General features: G+C 46.2%; 1 protein-coding gene and 1 long non-coding RNA gene across 15 annotated transcripts in view; one reads left to right on the plus strand and one right to left on the minus strand.

The window, feature by feature from the left end:
• Positions 1-20804, plus strand: part of FHOD3 (formin homology 2 domain containing 3) — a 546814-nt gene that overhangs the window by 76964 nt on the left and 449046 nt on the right. The window lies entirely within an intron of this gene.
• LOC114484436 (uncharacterized) lies at positions 9706-17613 on the minus strand. Its single transcript, XR_003677298.2, has 3 exons — positions 17369-17613; positions 14375-14510; positions 9706-10432 (listed from the first exon to the last, which is right to left on the minus strand). It is a non-coding gene; the product is annotated as an uncharacterized lncRNA (long non-coding RNA).

Genomic DNA, 20804 nt, shown 5'->3' on the forward strand with positions numbered 1-20804 from the left:
CATTAAATATTATCCTTTGGTTTATGTGTAGACAAAGGAATGTATGTATCATATGTGTGATGTACCAGCCCCCATTGTGACATATTTTTTCCCTTTCCAAATGGCAATATTAGATGAGATTTCTCTGGGATTAAAAAAAAAAAAAAAAAACCAAACCGGGAACAATCTTCAGCTGAAATGGCAAAGGAAAGCATGACGGGGGGAGAAAACCTTTTTCACATCAGTTGGTTGGGTCCTTGTTTCCTTTCAAGATATTTCCCCTCTTTACCATCTAAGAAATGATTGAGTGATTATAGGCATGGGACAGTGACTGCTGTCTTAGGCCCAGCACCATACACAGCTCCCCCAAAGTCCTACCTTCCCACTGCACGATTGGACCAGAAGGATCCAGGATCACCTTAGGCTCATGGGCTTAAAATGCTATCAAGTAAATTTCTCCAAAATAATGTTTTCTTCAGCCTATATTCTCTTCTCCTTTTTTTTTTTTTTTTTTTTTTTTTTTTTTTGTGGTATGCAGGCCTCCCTCTGTTGTGGCCTCTTCCTTGCGGAGCACAGGCTCCACATGCGCAAGCCCAGCGGCCATGGCTCACGGGCCCAGCTGCTCCGCGGCATGTGGGATCCTCCCAGACCGGGGCACGAACCCGGTTCCCCTGCATCGGCAGGCGGACGCGCAACCACTGCGCCACCAGGGAAGCCCTTTTTTTTTTTTTTTTTTTTTTTTGTCTCTTCTCCTTTGTCCCTGTTTTAATTAAGTATAGAATGCTTAGAATCCAGAACTGCGTGTTGATGAATTGGAGGAGACATGCCTTTGGAATTCTCCAGTGTTAACTTTGGAACTCTGTACCCATTGGGATGAGAGTGGAGTGGAGCCTTCGTGGTTAGCAACCAGGCAAACCTCATGAGAAATGAAGGCCACGGGGCACTGCTTTGATGGTCCCAGCAAGCAGCCGAGACAGGTCTTTGCTGATAGTAGGAAGCTGGAATGAGATTTTGGTACCGAGAGAGGCCCCAAGCTTTCTGTACCTCTGTGCTCCTCTCCACTGTATTACTTTGCACATTTTTAGTATGACTACCTTTTTTTTTAAACCTGATTTTTTTTCTTTTTTAAAAAATTTTTTGGCTGTGTTGGGTCTTCGTTGCTGCGTGTGGGCTTTCTTGAGTTGCGGCGAGTGGGGGCTACTCTTTGTTGCGGTGCGCGGGCTTCTCATTGCGGTGGCTTCTCTTGTGGAGCACGGGCTCTAGGTACGCGGACTTCAGTAGTTGCAGCACTCGGGCTCAGTGGTTGTGGCACCTGGGCTCTAGGGCGCACGGGCTTTAGTAGTTGTGGCATATGGGCTCAGTGGTTGTGGTTCACGGTCTCTAGAGCGCAGGCTCAGTAGTTGTGGCACATGGGCTTAGTTGCTCTGCAGCATGTGGAATCTTCCCGGACCAGGGATCGAACCCGTGTCCCCTGCATTGGCAGGCGGATTCTTAACCACTGCGTCACCAGGGAAGTCCCTAGTATGACCACTTGATGTAACATAAGGTAGCAAACAATGCATACCTTGCCTTCTTAATCTAGCTTCAGTGCCTCAAAGGAACAATGGTCATATTGTGGGCATGAACTTAACAGATATAAATTAAAAAATCTATGACCGGCATGTGAAGTCTGCATTTAATGAGGTTAGCTAGAGAAAATAAATTTTTTGGTCCTAGCAAGTGATACTGTTGCCAGACACCAGAAAAATGTTCAGAGGGCCAACTGGCTCTGATGACTAAGTCTCACAATGAAGAGAAAAGGAGTGGAAGAATTGTGGAGTAAGGAATGGAATTGAGAATTTAAAAAAATAATAAGGTTTGAAGTCATTAGAATCCTAAAGTTAATATCTGAGTGTTTTCTACCAGCTGACTTCAAAGGCATTTTGTTCGGCTTAAAACCTCTGTGCTTCAGTTTTCTGAAGCAAACCCTGTCTTCTCATCAAGAAAATAAACCCTGTTGATTGATTCTCTGGGACTCATAACACTGGCGCTTTCAAGTATCCAGCATTGAGTTAAACAAAAGGATAAAAAATTGGCTGAAGATTCCCAAGTGTCATTGGTGCCTGTAGTCAGGAAGAACAGCCCAGTGCAAAGGGTCGTTAGACTTTTTAGAGGCATTTCCCCCAAACCTCTGAGATGACGAGGTCTGCCCGTAAGACAGAGGTGAGCTCGGCAGAAGCTGGCGAGGTGGCCGAAGGGATTAAGCTCTCCACGAGATGAGTCTCATCTCTCGTTAAAGGTCAAATCACAGTGATAAAGACATTTTTAAAGGAAAGAAAACCACGTAGGAGAAGACTGCTTCATCCACTGATCAGAAATGTAGTCATTTTCCAGCAACAGAAACATCAACAGAGCGAGGCATCAGTATATCATTTCCAAAGCGTTTTCCTCTCGCAGGCAAAGTCGTGCAGCTATGTGCTTTGCACTACTCCGTCACAGCAAAGAACCGAATGACAAACAGTGGAGCATTTCTTCCAGAACCTTCTAGTACAAGAGTGACTGGGGGGATTCAGCTCATGTGCCAGCCAACGTAGAGAAGGTGGCTCCCTGGGCACAGTGTTGAGAAGGATCCTGAAGCTATGTGGAGTCTAATAGGGAAGGACCCTGTCTCAGTGCCGGCTTTCACTGGCGGTGATGGAGGTGATGTGTGAGTGTGTGTGGTGCGGACAGCAGCTCAGGGGCTCCTGGTGAGGTACAGATTCTGTCCAGTGTCAGAACCCCCTCTAGCTATGGTGTAGAGAGCCCTGGGCTTCTGCATGCAGAGGGTGGGGAATGGAGCCGTGATCCCTGAGCCCTGCCACCAACCCACCTTGTTCCCCAATCCCTTTCTCAGGTTTTGCCTTTCTTCTTATGCCTGTGAGTACGAGCAGGGCTCCTCCGTCCGCTCCACCTTACTGAGCTTTCTGACTGACTGTTTTTCCCTCTCTGCTCAGTGTGAGCCTGGGCCCTCCAGGCCTTGCAGGGAGGCTCCCCTCCAGCTACTCTTTCCCATGTTACCCTCACCCCTCAGGCGAGTTGCTGAGTGTTACCTGGATTCCCATGTGGTCCTTACTGCTTCTTGATTTGGACTGTTTGGGGCTCCTATGAAAACTAGGCCTTCTGGTAGCATCAGAATGCCTTTTTTGACGCTCTTGGGCCTAGTAGCACCCGGGTGGTGCTTCTATATTAGCTAATAAAGACGAGGAGCCCCTGGTACCATGGATGCTGAGGCACCATGGCCTGTGCAGTGACACGCATTAGCTTGGATGACCAGCCCGTCTGGGTGCTGGGGTGGAGGCCCGCACAGGTGCTGCTGGTTCCCTGTTGTCCGAGGGGGCAGGGCCCCCACTGTCCACTGGGTATCTGCAGGAACAGAGTAGAACAGTCTGTTCTATGACCAGGAGACACCTCTAGAGTAATTCCTTCCTCTCTTGGGACCCCTGCCCATCTTCCTCTGACTCTGGGTCTTGGACCTGGTCTTCTTGCCAACTCTGTCCCACAGGAAGCCGGTTCTGTTCTTGTCCTGCCTCTGCAGCCTTGGGTTAGAGGTGGGGTTCCCTCCTGCCCTGTTTGTGGATGTCACAGTGGCCAAACTCACAGTGTCCTGACCAAACTCTTCGCTAGTGGGTTTAGGTGCAGTGGGTCACATTTCCTGTTTTCTGTCCTTTGATGTAGGGATCCAGTGATTCTCCATAAACCCTGGAGCCCACTCCCATTCCTGCTGTCTTTCTGTGGAGCCCTAAGTGGCTGGCGGTGGTCTTGGCACAAGACGGGCTTGGGTTTGAAATCCTGAGTCTCCCTTTGCAGAAGGAGACTGGTGCCTGTATTTTTTAAAAAAACCTCCTCCCTTTCATAGCCCAGCAAGTCTGTGACCCATTTTTGCCCAGAGTTCTGCACTCTAGGTAAAAACAAGCTCTCTGGATTAATCAGATTAAACACTTCTTATCTTCTGTTTCCTATTAATCTGTCTCAGCTCCCAGATGACAGACCCCACAGGATGTCCATGTGTCTAGAAGGCCGTTGGGTCTGGGCTGGGGGAGGTCGGCTTGTCAGCCTCTCCCCACTCTGTGTGTAGGGGTGGCTCCTCTAAGGTGCCTTACGGTCAAACAGTGATTGACAGATGTGCCCTCTCCCCGTCAAAAAAGGAAGAAAGGATATGGGAAGGATGTAAAACATACCACTAGCTTGTCAAACAACGTATCTGTCACAAATGCTATAGAGTAGATTGATAGATCAGGAAGGATTTGTTGCCAAAAATTAAACAACAGCTAGAGAATGAATTTAAAGAATTGCTCTACCATCTGCAGACATGCAGGTAAACATAAATATGGGGGTGAATAAAGAAAAGGAGACACAAACGTATGAAAGAGCACGAGAACCTTCCAGGTACAGCTGGAAACTCGGTCAGCTACGGAAATTAAGAGGCATCAAGAAAGGGAATATGGACATGAGCAAATGTGAGTTGCACAGGCAAGAAAAGCAGGTGTATCAGGGTCCCTTTTGGCAGGTTTATTTCGTGTTTGTGCTCTCCACCCCTGACCCAAGATTTTTACCTTATTTAAATGATTTATTCATTGCCCCTATAGGACTTTGTTACCTCTCCTCTCTAAGGGTCTCTAGATGTTGAATGATAGAATTTGAATGTTGCCTTGGAACCGTTATCATTGTGTTTGCTTTGCATTTTCCTAGTGAAATTCTAGCCAACAAAAAAATTGACACTGGAGAATGTAGTAGTCGTATTGGTGGAGACACCTGTAGCAGATGTTGTAAGACAAGTTCAAACCATGTGCTGGCAGTTAGACTCCAAAGTTGCTGTCCAGCAGAACCTTAATTTTATCTGGAAAACAACCCCTGGTAAAGAAACCACCGTGCTTTCGATTTCTTCAAGAGTGTCCTGGGACTTCCCTGGTGGTGCAGTGGTTAAGAATCTGCCTACCAATGCAGGGGACATGGTTCGATCCCTGGTCTGGGAAGATCCCAAATGCCATGGAGCAACTAAGCTGGTGAGCCACAACTACTGAACCTGCGCTCTAGAGCCCGCGAACCACAACTACTGAGCCCATGTGCCACAGCTACTGAAACCCACATGCCTAGAGCCCATGCTCTGCAACAAGAGAAGCCACCACGATGAGAAGCTCACGCACCACAACGAAGAATAGCCCCAGCTCGCTGCAACTAGAGGAAGCCCGTGTGCAGCAACGAAGACCCAACGTAGCCCAAAATTAATTAATTAATTAATTATTTTAAAAAACAGTGTCTTTCCTATAATGCTTTCCACTCACAGGTCTGCCCTGCATGTGGGGTGCAATGCAAACTCTTGTGCCTGGCTCCCTGTGCTTGTGACGATCCCCATGAAGAGACAGCCCCATTCTTATCACGGATCAGTAAAAGTGTATGTCAGGAAACAAATGCTTTGTCTCATTACTAGAGACATTGATATCCAGAGGGCTTGGGAGCTGAAAAGTAGGATGGATGGCTTGCAAGTGTCCTGCTACACGGAGATTCTCCAAGGATTGGGTGTACACTCATGAACTTTTTAGGTCTTTCTGAGAGACTTGGAGAAAACAGATTTTTGGGGAGGCGGATTCTTTGGGCATTTTACCAATTTCTGTTGTGTTAGAAATACCTAATGGGAAGTATTTTAACTTGGAAAAAAACACATGGAAAGCATTAGTAGTTCAGCAAAACTTGCAGCCAGTTGAAGATTTAATTCAAAGGAGAAAAAAAGGTGTTGGAGAATTTGTTAAAGTGCTGTTGATCTTCAGTTCACATAATAAAGTAATAGCGACAAAATGGCAAAGGAGAAAATTAAGGTTAGTATAATTGAAATCTTGTTAGCATCACTGAAAAGAACAAATTCTGTTGTTAATTATACCCAGAGGTGATATGATTTATCTGTATCCTAGTAACTGCACTGTGATGGTGTGGGCAGGAAGGGGGTCCACTTTATAAGAATGTAGGGGAGTCTTTGTGGGACGAAGTATAGTGCTAGGTGTGCATTTAACACTTCAGTCATTTCCTAGTCTTTTAGAAAGGCTCCACTTTAGATTCAATGGTCAACTTAATAACAATCTTAAAATTAGATAATGTAGCTACCAGTATTTCAAAAGTTGTAAAATGCTACAGAGATGATTAGTTTAAGAAGAACTAACCCTAACCCTAAACCGTAGATTGTTTATCTCAGCCATTTAAAAAAGGTCACGTGAACCACGTTCACTGAACGACACCTTTGCAGTTTTTCCTTTCTCACCCACGTTTCACGGACCCTCACTACCCCTCCTGAGCCTCGGGAGGGGCTGAGAAAGGTGGGCATTTTCTCAAGGCCACGTGCTTGGGAGGTGCAGGGACTAAGGCTTGACGCTCTTGATTTCCTGACTGGTGGTCTTTGCCCTGGCCTGCTGCTTCTCTTTTTAGGCCATTTTATATAGTCTTTAGCCCTTTTCTAGATAGGTGATTGCAGATAACCAGTGCAACTTTCTGGTTTGAAAAGTCTGAGAAAGGCTGCCGAAACATCTAATATAACATTTTCCCTAAGTGAAGTTTCACCAGACTTCAAAGGATGGTCTTCCAGTCTTCACAGATTGTCTTAAGGAAAAGGAAACAGCCAAGAGAAATGGATTTCACCCTTCAAGAGCTGACCACGTTTAGTAATGCAGTTAAAATCCCTTCTGAGCTGGGCTGCCGACTCCTGGAGATGGAGTTGGAGCTTCTGGATCCCTTCTAGGCTACATCCTGACCCACTGGACACATGGCCTCTCGTTTTTGGGCTTCGTGTTGGGAAGTCCCTGGAAATGGTTCCTCTGGCTTTAGGAGCTGCCCAAAAGGAACAGAAGTGTTCTGGGCTGGAAGCCATGAGTCCTCCTGTTCCTGGTTTGGAGATCTGGTTCTTATCTGGGAAGATCTGTGAGGTAGGGATTCTGTGCCAGGTAGAGGCTACCTCTTGAGTATTGAAGGTGGACTGTTTCGTGTCCAGCCTACAGAAGCTAACCTCAATCAAATATTTGTTGAGTAAATAAAGCCTCTTGTGATATTGTGGCTTGTATTAAGAAATGTGTATTTGGTCTTCATCCTGTTTCTGGCACAGAGCTCTTAAAGCCCTTGGAATTTCCTAAGTGATGAGAGCAACAAAGATGTTTTTTGTTATATTAACAAGGTGACCTTTGGACCCCCATCTAGGGATGGGGGCTGGTTGCCAGTGGAGCCAACCATGTGATTAGAGGGTTGGAACGTTCCGATTTACCTCCTGACCTTTAGGGAGATAAGAGGGGCCAGAGGTTAAATGAATCCCCAGTGGGCAGTGATCTAATCAGTCATGACCATATAATGAAGCCTCCATTAAAAACCCCAAAAGGATGGGGTTCAGAGAACTTCTGGGTTGGTGAACCCATGGAGATTCAGGGAGAGTGGCAGGCGTGAAGAGGGCATGGAAGATCCTTGCCCTTTCTCTTTACTTTGCCCTGTGCATCTTTTCCATGTGGCTCTTCCTGAGTTACATCCTTCTATAATGAACTGGTGACCTAGTGAGTAAAATGTTTCTCTAAGTTCTGTGAGCTGCTCTAGCAAATTAATCAAACCCAAGGAGGGGTTCATTGGAACCTCTGATCTATTGCTGGTTGATCAGAAGCATGGGTGACAACCTGGACCTGGGATTGGCCTCTGAAGGGGGGTGGGGACAGTCTTGTGGGACCACTTGTAGGACAACTACTGAGCCAGGTAGATAGTGTCAGCATTGAGGTGAATTGTAGGACACCCAGCTGGGGGGCTGAGGATTGCTCCTGGTGTGGGGAACACACACACACACACACACACACACACACACACACACACACACACACACACACACGTTGGTATTGGGTCCAGGAACCCAAAAGAGCCACTGGGAAGGCTGAGGAACTGACGTGTATTTAAGTTTAATTCTTTTGCTTCAGAAATGAATTTCTTTGGTATTTTCTCAGAAAGAAGAATAAAAGGCAATAAATAGAATGTGAAAGTAAATAGAAAGTAACAAAGCTGTGAAAGTGGGTAGAATGTCATTTAAAGAGTGTTTCCAGGAGGACTGTCAGTTCTGTGAGGTCTTGCGTGAAGCTGGAGAGACACAGTCCGTGGTTGCTCGCGGCCTGGGTACCAGGCAGAGCGATGTGAGTGGGGCCTGGGGGGCCACTAGCTCCCTCTACCCTGGGTGGTCTGGGCCCCCCATGGAGCTGTGACCTTTAAATCTGGGTCCTGAGGTTGGAGGTAAGATGGTGGTGATTTGGGCTAACGACCTGATATGAGACTGCTCTGCAGAACAGAGCCTGCATCACTTCTTTTAAGGAATGGGGTGGGATGCTCCTGGCCCCAGAGGTAACAAGCGGATGACAGACCACTGAAGAACAAATGAAGGAGACGGTGAAGCATCACGAAGGGTGATCGTGGATGTTCCCTTGACCAGTGGTCGAGTGTGCCTCAGTGGGCATGCTGGTTCTGCTTGTTCAGAGTGGGTGTAGCCAAGGCCTGGCGGGTGACCCTTGCAGGCGGCATATGACGACTTTTGAGAGCCCTTCTAGCCCGACTGTCCCCTGTTCTTTGGCAGTCTCCTTCCTGGGTGGGTGAGGTGTGTGCCCTAGATGTCACCTAGGGATGGATGGATGGATGGATGGAAAGAGCACAGGGATATAGGTCTGAAGATTTTGTCTGAAGCAGATTCAATGTCGTTATGAATCACGATGCTCTCCCTGCCAATGCGCCGTTGTCCAGGGAAGGAGGACAAACTCTGGCTTCGCCTGGGGCATTTTGGGGGGTATTGTGCTGCATCTGAGTCATCCCCAGGCCCTGTCAGCTGCCACTATTGAGCACCTGCTGTGTGCAGGGTGCTTGACGTAGGTTATGCCGTTTATCTTCCTGACACATTCGTTATCCTTACTTTACAGAAGAAGAAAGTGAGGTTCAAAGAGGTTTGGTAGCTTGCCCAGCGACAGAGAGCTGACAGCAGAGCTGGATTCAAATCCACATCTGTCCACTGTTGAATGGAAAAGTACAGTTTTGTTACTTTTTACCACGTTTTTCTTTTATAAAAGCAGAAAGGGCAATTTCCACTGCATTCCCTTCCCACCAGACACTGAGTGAAGTGCTCTGTAGATATTATCTCCTTTAATCCTCACGACAACCCCTGAGGGGGGTTACTGTTCCCATTTAACAGAGGAGGAGACTGAGGCACTCGTGGTCTGATCGCTTGGCCACGGTCCTGAGGGGAGTACGTGACAGAGCTGAGATACTCACCGGGTCTTCCTGACTCCAGGGCCTGCCCTCGCACTAGCTGGCCTTGATTGGGTGCTCACCATGCTCCAGGCCTCTGCTGAGCCCTTCGAGAGAACACAGGCTCTAGAGTCAGACCTGCCTCTGAGGAGCTGTGTGACCTTCAGCAAGTAACCTCACCTCTCTGAGCCTCCATGTCCTCATTTATCAAGAGGGAAGGATACCATCTCCTTAACGCATCATTATGAGGATTAAATGCTTCATTGGTGCTGGATCCAGTTTTTAAAAACAAAGCTTGTATCGTGTATTGATTTGTGGGCTCAGAGAATGGGTATGTGCTTTAGCATCAGACAAATTGGGGTTTGAATGCCAGCCCTGCCTCTGTGTGTCCATGAGCAAGTTACTCAACCCTTTGAGGTCTATCTGCTTATTTGTGGCAGAGAGGACAAGGGGGTCCTGGTGCCTGCCCCCTGGCAGTGATGTAAATATTTATGGAGATAGTGTGTGTACAGGCCCAAGCATGGTGCCCGACACATGCTACCTGGGGTAAATGGTGGTCAATATCATCATCATTTTCACAAAGTTTGTGTTTTGTTGCTTTACAGCTTGTTAGAGCAACATTGAAATGTAATTATCCAGTGGTTCTTAAAGGAAATTAGCTTTAGAGTGTCTGATTTATTCTCAGACAGAACTGACTTGTATGAAATGCAAATCTTCTCTCCAATTCTTGAATGACCCTATGTTCCTTATCCAGAACTGGATCTCAGGCTTGTATTAAATGTTAAGCTGCAACAGTGAATTGTAGAACTCTTAAATGTGAAGCACAACTAATTCCAAACGAATGTATTCAAAGTATGTTTTACCTGCTGCCCTTTTCTGATATGCAGATTTGAAACTATAGGTCAGTAAATTTCCATTAACATCCTCTTTGATATTACACAATGGAGTTGGCCAACCCAAGAAATGAAGGGCCATTCTGAGTCTTATTTAGCTAGTGACATTGGGGTCATTTTTGTGGTTCTCTTCTCTTTAATTATCCTGGTTTTGATACATTTTAGAATGCTTCAGTTTTGGCAAACATCAAATAGCATGTTTACTGAAAAACTCATCTTCATTGAAATGGAGTGGGTTTCGTGTTAGTGAAGGCAGCTTTTCTCCCCCATTCTTTGTGTTCCCAGATCGTGTTCTCCAGAAGGGACTGCTGAAATAGAGGATAAAGCGTCTCAGAAATCAAACAAGACAGTCAAATGTATGAAAAGAAATAAAAGCAGCATAACATAATGCCTAGTGCTAGTTACATTGTATCATAATTTTAGGGTTGAAAAATTATGCTCTAAGCACCATAAAAGTAGTAAAAAACATTCTATATGAGTTGACATTTACAAAATGCTCAGAGATGAGCTGTTCCAATTGTATCTAAAAATACAATCAGTATGTTTGTTAACAACTATACTTACTAGTGATGGTAAACTTTCAGTACACATATAACAGTAATATTGTCAACTGACTCAGTATCCTGGGGATTTAAAAAAATGACTTGTTTGGCCCAGGGTTCCTTAAACAGCTGTCCCATGATGTCATGTGCTGGCCTCTCCTGCCCCTAATTTCCCTGCAGTGAGCTGGTGGCTCAGGGCGCCTGGGTGTGGGGAATGGGGTGGGTGCTGGGGTTGGTGAGGCTGATATGGGTGGCCTTTGTCCCCTTGTCCCCCTGTCCCCTTCACCAGGCGTTGGCTCCGAGGACTCTGAGGCCACCAGGAAGCAGTGCAGAGTGCCACGGAGTGCTTTGCACTTCATCAGAAAGCCAGAAAAACAATGACCAGCCCATTAGGGACTCTACAGAGGAGCTCACAAAGCTACCTGGCTAGGGATTGCCAAGGCTGGGTGAATCACTGATGTAATTTGTGCTGTAGATTTTTTTTTTTTTTTGGTGGAAGATAGTGAAATCTTTGAAGAGAAGTGTGTCTGTTGAGAGGGATTGCCAAGGCTGGGTGAATCACTGATGTAATTTGTGCTGTAGATTTTTTTTTTTTTTGGATGGAAGATAGTGAAATCTTGAAGAGAAGTGTGTCTGTTGAGATGGCCTCCCAGAATGCCTGAAACAACTCAGGCCAGGCTTCTTGAGGGCAGAGTGCTGGTATGTGCCCACTGCAGGTATCTGGATGGTGGAACTCAGGGGAAGCTTGGCCTTGGGCTTCTAGTTGCAGCCCTGCCTCCCCTCGGCTCTCCTCCAAGGTTTGGGGTTCAGTCCTTTCCAGGGTCTGACTTGAGGCCTGGCCTTTGTCAGGACTCTTAGGGGGCCCCAGGCTGTGGCATCTTGCTTGGGGGGCTTAGGGAATGTGGGGTTCTCACTCATGGGCAGGGCAGTCGGGCCTTGTGGGAAGGACTTGTGATGTCACCTGCCTAGACTCCAAGATTACCTATTTAAAACATACCAGTTTTTATTTTATATAATCCTCCTTTGGCATGTCTTCATTTTTCTTAAACAAATGGCTTAGAAGACAAAATAAGAAATAAAATATAAATAAAAAGACAGGTGTCCTGGGTAGGCCCTGCTCAGGTCTGGGGCCCCAGAATGTAGCTGAGGGTGTTGGTCCCTCTTCAGGGGTGTCCTAGTTGAGGGGAGCTGGCAGGTAAGGGTGGAGCCCTGGGAGACAGGATTCTGATTCCAGTACTAGCATCGTCAGGCGGCCAGGCCCGGGACATGACACTGACTTCTTCAAAAATGGAGACCCTTGCGTTTCCCTTCGGAGCCGCTGAAAGGACTGATGAGCCTGGAGGCTGTCTTAGCTCAAGAACCCGGCATCCAGCTGCCCTGCAGGATTTCCACGAACAGGAGCTTTGTTGCTGCTACTGTCAAGATTAAACAGTAACTTATGGGTGGGATTTAAAACATCACTATCATTTATATTACTGTAATGTGAGAAATATTGCAGCTTTCCATCTGACTTAGAAAATAATTCATCAACATTTATGAAATGCTTCCTGGGGGCCACCACTGTGTGAAGTGCTATAAAGGCAATAACTAGGTACATAGTAAATGTAGTACAAATATGAACCAATTCCCTCTACTTTAAAAAAATTTTTTTTTAATTGAAGTATAGTTGATTTATATGTTGTGTGAGTTTCTGGTATATAACAAAGTGATTCAACTATATATATATATATATATATACACGCACACAGACATATACACACACACATATATACACATGTGTGTGTTTGAATATATATTCTTTTTCAGATTCTTTTCCATTATAGTTTATTACAAGATATTGAATATAGTTCCCTGTGCTATACAGTAGGACCTTGTTGTTTATCTATTTTATATTATAGAATAGTTTATATCTGCTCATCTCAAACTCCTAATTTATCCCTCCCACCTTTCCCCTTTGGTAACCATAAGTTTGTTTTCTATGGCTGTGAGTCTGTTTCTGTTTTGTAAATAAGTTCATTTGTATCATTTTTAGATTCCACATGTAAGTGATATATGATATTTATCGTTCTCTGTTTGACTTACTTTACTTAGTATGATAATCTCTAGGCTCATCCATGTTGCTACAAATGGCATTATTTTATTCTTTTTTATGGCTAATATTCCATTGTGTGTATATATATATATATATATATATATATGTATTTGTTTATATATACATATATATATTTGTTCCTTTATAGCACTTCACACAGTGGTGGCCCTCAGGAAGCATTTCATAAATGTTGAGTTATTTTCTAAGTCAGATGGAAAGCTGAATATTTCTCACATTACAGTAATATAAATGATAGTGATGTTTTAAATCCCACCCATAAGTTACTGTTTAATCTTGACAGTAGCAGCAACAAAGCTCCTGTTCGTGGAAATCCTGCAGGGCAGCTGGATGCCATTTGTTTATATATATATATATACATACACCACATCTTTACCCATTCATCTATTGGTGGACATTTAGGTTGCTTCCATGTCTTGGCTGTTGTAAATAGTGCTGCTGTGAACATTGGGGTACATGTATCTTTTTGAATTAGACTTTTCGCCTTTTCTGGATATATGCCCAGGAGTGGGATCGCTGGATCATATGGTAGTTCTATTTTTAGTTTTTTAAGGAACCTCCATACTGTTCTCCATAGTGGCTGCACCAATTTACATTCCCACCAACAGCCTTAGCAGGGTTCCCTTTTCTCTACACCCTCTCCAGCATTTATCATTCGTAGACTTTTTGGTGATGGCCGTTCTGACTGGCGTGAGGTGATACCTCATGGTAGTTTTGATTTGCATTTCTCTAACACTTAGCGATTTTGAGCATCTTTTCATGTGCCTATTGGCCATCTGTACGTCATCTTTGAGGCATTGTCTATTTAGGTCTTCTGCCCAGTTTTGACTGGGTTTTTTGTCTTTTTGTTATTGAGCTGTATGAGCTGTTTGTATATTGTGGAAATTAAGGCCTTATTTGTTGCATTGTTTGCAAATATTTTCTCCCAGTCTGTAGGTTGTCTTTTCATTTTGTTTATGGTTTCCTTTATAAGCTGTGCAAAAGCTTATAAGTTTGGTTAGGTCCCATTTGTTTACTTTTGCTTTTATTTCTGTTGCCTTGGGAGACTGACCTAAGGAAACATTGGTATGATTTAGGTTAGAGAATGTTTTGGCTATGTTCTCTTCTAGTAGTTTTATGGTGTCATGTCTTATATTTAAGTCTGTAAGCTATTTTGAGTTTATTTTTGTATATGGTGTGAGGGAGTGTTCTAACTTCATTGATTTACATGCAGCTGTCCAGCTTTCCCAACATCACTTGCTTGAAGAGACTGTCTTTTCTCCATTGTATGTATATTCTTGCCTTCTTTGTCATAGATTAATTGGCCGTAGGTATGTAGGTTTATTTCTGGGCTCTCTAATCTGTTCCATTGATCCATATGTCTGTTTTTGTGCCGATACCATGTGCTGTTTTGATTACTGTACCTTAATAGTATTGTCTGAAGTCTGGGGGCAGTTCACTCTACTCTTGATTCTAGCTAGAAGCTGTGTGCTTGAAGTTTCCAACTCTTCCCCGAGTTCTGGATCTATTGTTGAGATGTGTGCTGTGTCCACTGGATACCTGAACTTCATCCCATGTCCGTCTCCCATCCCCCATTCGAAGGGCTCCAGCCCACCTACCTTCTCTCCCCGGTGCTTTCAGCACAGTATATTCACCGTTCACCTCTTGCTTCTCCAGGTGTGTCATCTGTCCATGTCCTGTTTCCCAGCGATGCTGTGTGACCCTTAAGGGCAGGGATGGAGGATCTTCTTCTCTCTGGGGGCAGAGGAGTAAAGGAGCCTTGGAGGAGGAAGGAGTTTGGGGTTTCTAGAAGCCAATCATAGAACTACCCTGAGCCTCAATTTTCCCACCTGAACTTGGGGACATGGTTCATTTAAATATTGGAAAATTCTCTGTATACATTTAAAAAGTATTTTGGGGGGTCTTTTTAATAGTTTAGTTACATTGGGCTTTCTCTTAAATCTTTTGTCTTTTTGTTGTGTTTTTCTCCAAGGATATTTGCTCATAAAATTTTGATTATACTCTTCATTTCTCTGCTCCTGATTCTGTAGCATACCATGTCTTTCTGACTTTTCCGTGATTCTTCAACTAGACGTGAGGCCCGACCTAAGCAGAGAAAACCAAATAAAACTTCTGGAGTCCCCACATGCCTCCCTTGGTCCATTGTCTCCCAGATGGAAACAGAAAATGGACACAATATGTTTTTGAGTCTGTAGCTCAGCTCCATGAAAGGCCCAGGACGTCAGATTGGGGCAGGCAGCCCTCTATTCCTACCTGATCCTGCAAGGTGCATTTCTTTTTTTCCTTCCTTATTCCTTAGGAGGGCAACACTCCCAGACCCAAGAATTGAAGAAATCACCTCCTTATTTCCAAGTGAACTTACCTAGTTACCGTTTTTGTCCTTTCCTGGAGGATTGAATGCTAAAAATGTGCTCCCTATACACATAACCCCTAGGATGATGTGGCATGTATTTTCATTTTCCTCTGATGTGAGTACATCTCAGGGAAGCCTTATGTCCCGCTGTTCCTACTTCTAGAGAGAGCAGGGAATTCTACTCAGCTCCCCAAGAGGACACTGTGGCCTCCCCTGGACCCCTTCACTCCTGCCCCAGGAGAGATGGGTGGGTATGGGAGAAGGCAGTGAGCAGGTGAGGCCCAGGCTCTCCCTCTTCTTCGTGTGTCCTGTTTTGAGGACCCTCAAGGTCTTTGCTCTGCCACGAGCGAGCAGCCTGCCCCTGTGGCGGGCCAGTGGTCATTCCCTGAGCTGCTAGGAAGCCCTGTGGCCTCACGTGCAAGGCCAGCTCTCTCCTGAGCTGTGTCAGTGGTCTTCTGGCTCCGTTAGTCTGCCTGGTGTGCCTCTTTTCCCACGTGCTTCTGAATTCAGGAGGGAAAGTCCACAGTGTTATCCCTGGACCCCTTGGCCCCACAGAGAAGGTCTCTGCAGACGGGGCTCAGGAGTTGGGGATGTGAGTACTTTTAGCTCTAGCCCTTCCCCTGAAGGCATGGAGCTGCATCGTCAAGCAGCTCAGAGAGATGAGCTGTGTACATGGAAGAAAGGGGTGATGTGTCCAGAGCGGGGATGACAGGCAGCTGCTCCTGCCTTTCTTTCCTCTGCACGGATCGCGGCTTGGAGCGGGGTGTCTGTGCCAGGCTAAATTAGAACTGGAGATGCCCTGAGTTTTGTTCTTTTTAAGGCTAAAGTATTTGAGGTTAAAGGGAGGGAGTGAGTCTAAAATAAAATGTGACTCTGTCGGGGGCATGCAGCCAGATGCCCTCCTGGCGTTTGCTGCTGTACAGGAGGAGATGGAGCCTGTTCCAGGGCTGGGGTCCTGCTCTGTGTGCACCATGGCCACCGTGCCGAGTCCTGCCTGTTTTGATTTTCTGGGAGCACATCCTATATACCCTTGATATTTTCAGTTAACACTTGTCTGAATGATGTGAAAAAGCAGTTTAGCCCGTCACACTCTGGCCTCTGCAGCTTGGTGTATCAAGGTATGAACAAGACATGGTTTTGAGATTTGCAGCATACTTGCTTGAGAAAAGTCCCTTTGTGAGTGACTGATGCAGCAGAGGACACACGTTCACTGGTGACAGTGGTTCTGTTACGCCTGGCATGACTCTCCACTCAGAGCATTCTGAGGGGGAAGAAGGAAGTTATTAAACTAATAAACCCTGAGACCTGGCGTAATTGTGTAATAGAATTTACGGAGAGATTGCAAAATTTGGGGGGAAATAACCACTGGACCACATGGACCGATCATGTGTCATTCATGAATGAAACCAACGTGGAAAGATCAAGAGTCCACTTCTGTGGACAGGGAATGGCACTGCCTTAGCTTTCTTTCCTCCTGGGCATGAACGAAGGTCCGTGAATGTTCACCTGTAACTAATTGTTGCCTGTGCATTGGGAACTTAGGAATTTGAGGGCAGAGAGCCCGGAACTTGTCGTCATCAGTCAGGGCTCTGTTTCTGATGTCGGAGCATCTTTCCGTGAGCCTAAGACCTGGTTTCACACGATGATGCCAGCACTTCCGGGAGGGGATGCTTCACCGTCACCAGGTGTAGGCCTGCAGTGTGCCGAGGTTCAGGGCCTTTCTGTGGAGTAGGTTTTGAGGACCATAGAGGCACTGGGTACATGAGGGCAGAGTATACCCCCTTTTAAGGGGGAAGACTCATGGACAGGTGAAGAGAAGCCATTTGGCCAAAGATCGGGCCTCATCCTACACAAGGGCTAGAATCCCTGCACCTGACGGAGTGCTCGTGGGTACCTGGGCATTATCCTGTAGTCCACGTGGGGTTCCCTCAGCCAGGTCAGGGCAGCCTTGCCCAGGAAGCTTCTTTACAACAGAAGGTTCTAAAGGAGGTGCTGTGGACAGTGGCAAACTCAGGGAATTGGAGTTCAGGCAAGTTCAGGGCCTCAGCCACAGGGGAGTGCCCTGGGGTGGCCCGTCCTGGGTCTTCGGAAGTTCTGAGAGCAACAGCTGTGTAGCAGACGTGCCCAGGTTGAGGCCTGGTTCCACCACTCAGCAGTGTGACCTTGGGCAGGTCATTTCAACTCCCCAGGCCTCAGGTGACTGTCTTGTAGGGGGGTGGTCGTCACCGTGTGCACCTACCTGACAGGCGGGTTGGGGGTCTGGGCTCCGCAGGAGGACTGGCCGCGGGGCTTCCCAGGCAGACCGTGTGGCCCACCACTCCAGTTCTGTGTCTGCCTTTGTTGATTCCCGCTTGGACTTTCAGGCTCTGCTCACGTGTCCTGCCACAGGGAAGATGACGCTTGGCCCTCCGTGTCCCCGACAGGTGAGATGGGGCACGTCAATACTGTCACGGCCCCTGGCCTGTGGTAAGTGATGGTTGCCCTGCTGTGGGGATGCTGGTCGCTGTGTGGGAGGGTGTACTTGCCCTAGTTCACCTGGTTCACACCCTGGCTCCACCACTAAAAGGCTGTGTGACCTTGAACACGTGACTTCTCTCTGCCCCTTTTCTCACCTGTTAAAATGAGACCGTCATAGGGTTGTCGGCGGTTAGGTGAGTTGATCCACATCAGGGGTTTAGAACCCCATCTGGCACACGGTTGGCGCTTTGTAAGCATGACGGGGCGGCTGTGGTCAGCTTCCCCAGCACAACACACGGCCGCAAGGCACATGGTCTTCACATGGTCTTCACATGGTCTTCATCTAGCTGTATGAATAATAAGGGAGTGGAGTTTGGGATCATGGTGAGAGTCTAGCTGAAATACCAGGCCATGGAGTCATCTGCCTTTTCTTCCCGAATCCCTCTGGAGTTTCCCTGAAGTGCTGATAAGATGCAGTGACCAGGCAGGATGCATCTCTTGCTTCTCTTTGTCTGGCTTTGTCTGCGTTTCATGCTCTGGCAGCTAATTTGTACCTCACTTTGAAGCCGATTCTTTCTCTTTTGGCTACTGTAATGGCGGATGGGAAGGGAGGTTTTAATGAATTACTGTTTCTTTTGGAGATTAAGCTTTCATTATAAATATAATTATGGACACATAGCTTTCTGGCACTTACATATCATTTGCCAATTAGGATGATAATGGATAATGGACTAAAAAAAGAATAATGGACTAAAAAAAGTCCCTTGGAGAGTGACAGGGACAGAGTTAAGCCTGTAACTCAGCTCGGGGTGCTGGCAAATGAAGTGCTTTGTCAACTGGAAGCAGCATAGATCAAGTCTGCCCACAATATGCGTGTGCTAAGAGGTCCGAAAATATTCATGACCTTTGAGAAAGAGAGATTAAAATTAGTAGGCGGAGATGCGGCAGCCAGCTCCTGTACTTTGTGATGTGGTCATTCCGGAGTGTCTGCCATGCCCACCACATGCTTCTGGGATGGCTGCAGGGCAGAAGGCTGTGCTGCTTAATTTTAAATAGTACAATGTCATGTTGAAAGCATTTATGATGGATCTGGATCTGGCAACTAATGTGATGTTTCCATCAGTTCTTCTAGAGGGCCTAGGTCTTCTGGGCACTTCCTCTATCAACGTTTTGTTCCCTCTATAGCAGGATTTTTCCACCTCGGTAGTGTTGACATTTTGAGCCAGATACTTATTTGTTATGGGTCATCCTGTGCGTTCTAGGATGTTTACTGGAATCTCTGGCCTTTACCCACTAGATGCCAGTAGCAACCCCCCTAGTTGTAACAGCAAAAAATGACTGCAGACATTTCCAGATGTCCCTTGGGGGGCAGAATTGGCTCCAGTTGAGAACCACTGCTCAGGAGGTGCCCCCAGGAGAGCCACCGAGGGACTCAGCAGCCTCGGTCATGCCCACCGCAACTGGTGTTGAGAGGAGTCTGATTAGACTGATCCACACCAGGACAAGTGGTGACTCGTTCCTTCAGGAAGCTAGTAAGTCAGGAGCCCAAGTTGTGTGCCTGTTACTGTGTTAGACCCAGATGATGCAAAGGTGAGTGAAGATGACCCTTGCTTTCTAAGAAGTTTCAGAAGATGGGTGTTTTGATGGGGCCAGAAGGCTTCCTCTTAAATTGTACTAACTGGGCCTACTCCTCGCTCCTAACTGGGTTGATGTCAAGGCCCCCACCATTGGGAAAATCTGGGTTCTGATGGCATCCCACGTGAGGGCAGAGAGCTAATCCATCTGGATTCACAGGCCTGGGGTCTACAGAGAAATTGGTCATAGGAGATTGGTCCTATGGTCCAATTGGTCAAGAAATTGGTCTTGGGAGGTGAATGGCTTGATCAACGCCTGGAAGGGTTTAAGTAGGTAACATGGAGAAAAGACAGACGGTTGGACGTGAGCAGAAGCAGAGTGAATTTGGCAGCAGAGAGACCCCCACCTACCTGGACAGAAGACCAAGGCAGGAAACAACGTGGGTGTGGGTGTGGTGGGTATGAAATACCTGGGTTTTCTGAGCTGTCAACTAGGGAGGATGCCACCCGCTTCATGGGTTCATTGTTAGTTTCAAACACGATAATAGCAATTTAAATATTGTGCTGCCCAGATAAAGATTATTAATAAAGTCTTTGTGCAGACAGTCTTTACAAAGAGACAATGAGATTTTTACTTTACTAAGTAGAAAATAAGAGAATCACTGAAATCAGATTTTGAGCTGGGGAGTAATATGATGGGAATAGGATTTGAGGAAGAATATTCTGGAAATGGTACATAGGATGAATTGGATGGGGAAGAGCCAAGAGGTCAGGGTGGAGGAGAGGAGGCTGGTGTCGCTGACCAGCTTCCCCCACTGCCAAAGCACTGGAGGGGGGCTTGGTGGTGGAGAGGGGCTCTGGGTTATAATTGTGTGTGAAGTGTGATTGGCGGAAGCAGTGGTTGGCCCTGACCCCATGATTAAGTGACTGTCGTTGGACATTTTCCTGATTCCCAAAATGATTGGAAGTGGTGTATAGTATTAAAACGACCCAAAACAGTATATCAAATAAATATGGATCATGAAAGATTATAAGGAACAAAGAAATAGATGGTCCCAGGCATCTGGGATGAGTTAGGTACTGCAGCTGGTCATTAAACCTCCTGGTGGTTTAGTTGTAAAGAGAGACCACTGCCTTAGAACCTGGATGTTTCTCTTTGTTTGGGGTATCCCTTTGAGATAGTCTGGAGGAAGAAACCAATATTTTGGCTCTGATTTATTTAGATCATCATACAAAGGCACAGAATATGTTTGTAGCTATAGGTTTTAAAAACCCACCCCAATTTTATTAAAACGGGTATTTCTTATATTGAGCCTCCTTGGAAAAATGGAGGCCCCTTTTAAAATCCTGCCTCATTGATGCCCGAATGATATCACTTCTGTTTTTACCAAACCCTTTCTGAGGCTCAGCTGGTGCCCATGGAGCATGGCAGGTCTGGGTTCTGGTTTCTTCCAGGGTCCCTAAGAGCTAGCTGTAGGGGATATTATACTGGCGCGCAGATGTGTTTTGGTGACGTTCATGTAGGCTGAATTCTGCAGAGAACCAAGCTCATACTTTGGTTTGAAGAGACCCAAGCAGGGCTCAGAGAAGCAAGAGGAAGAGTGAATACATGTGACCAATTGTCCATCCGTCTCCAGCATGGGA

Source organism: Physeter macrocephalus, chromosome 19 (assembly GCF_002837175.3).
Source record: "Physeter macrocephalus isolate SW-GA chromosome 19, ASM283717v5, whole genome shotgun sequence".
NCBI classification, from domain to species: Eukaryota; Metazoa; Chordata; class Mammalia; order Artiodactyla; family Physeteridae; genus Physeter; species Physeter macrocephalus.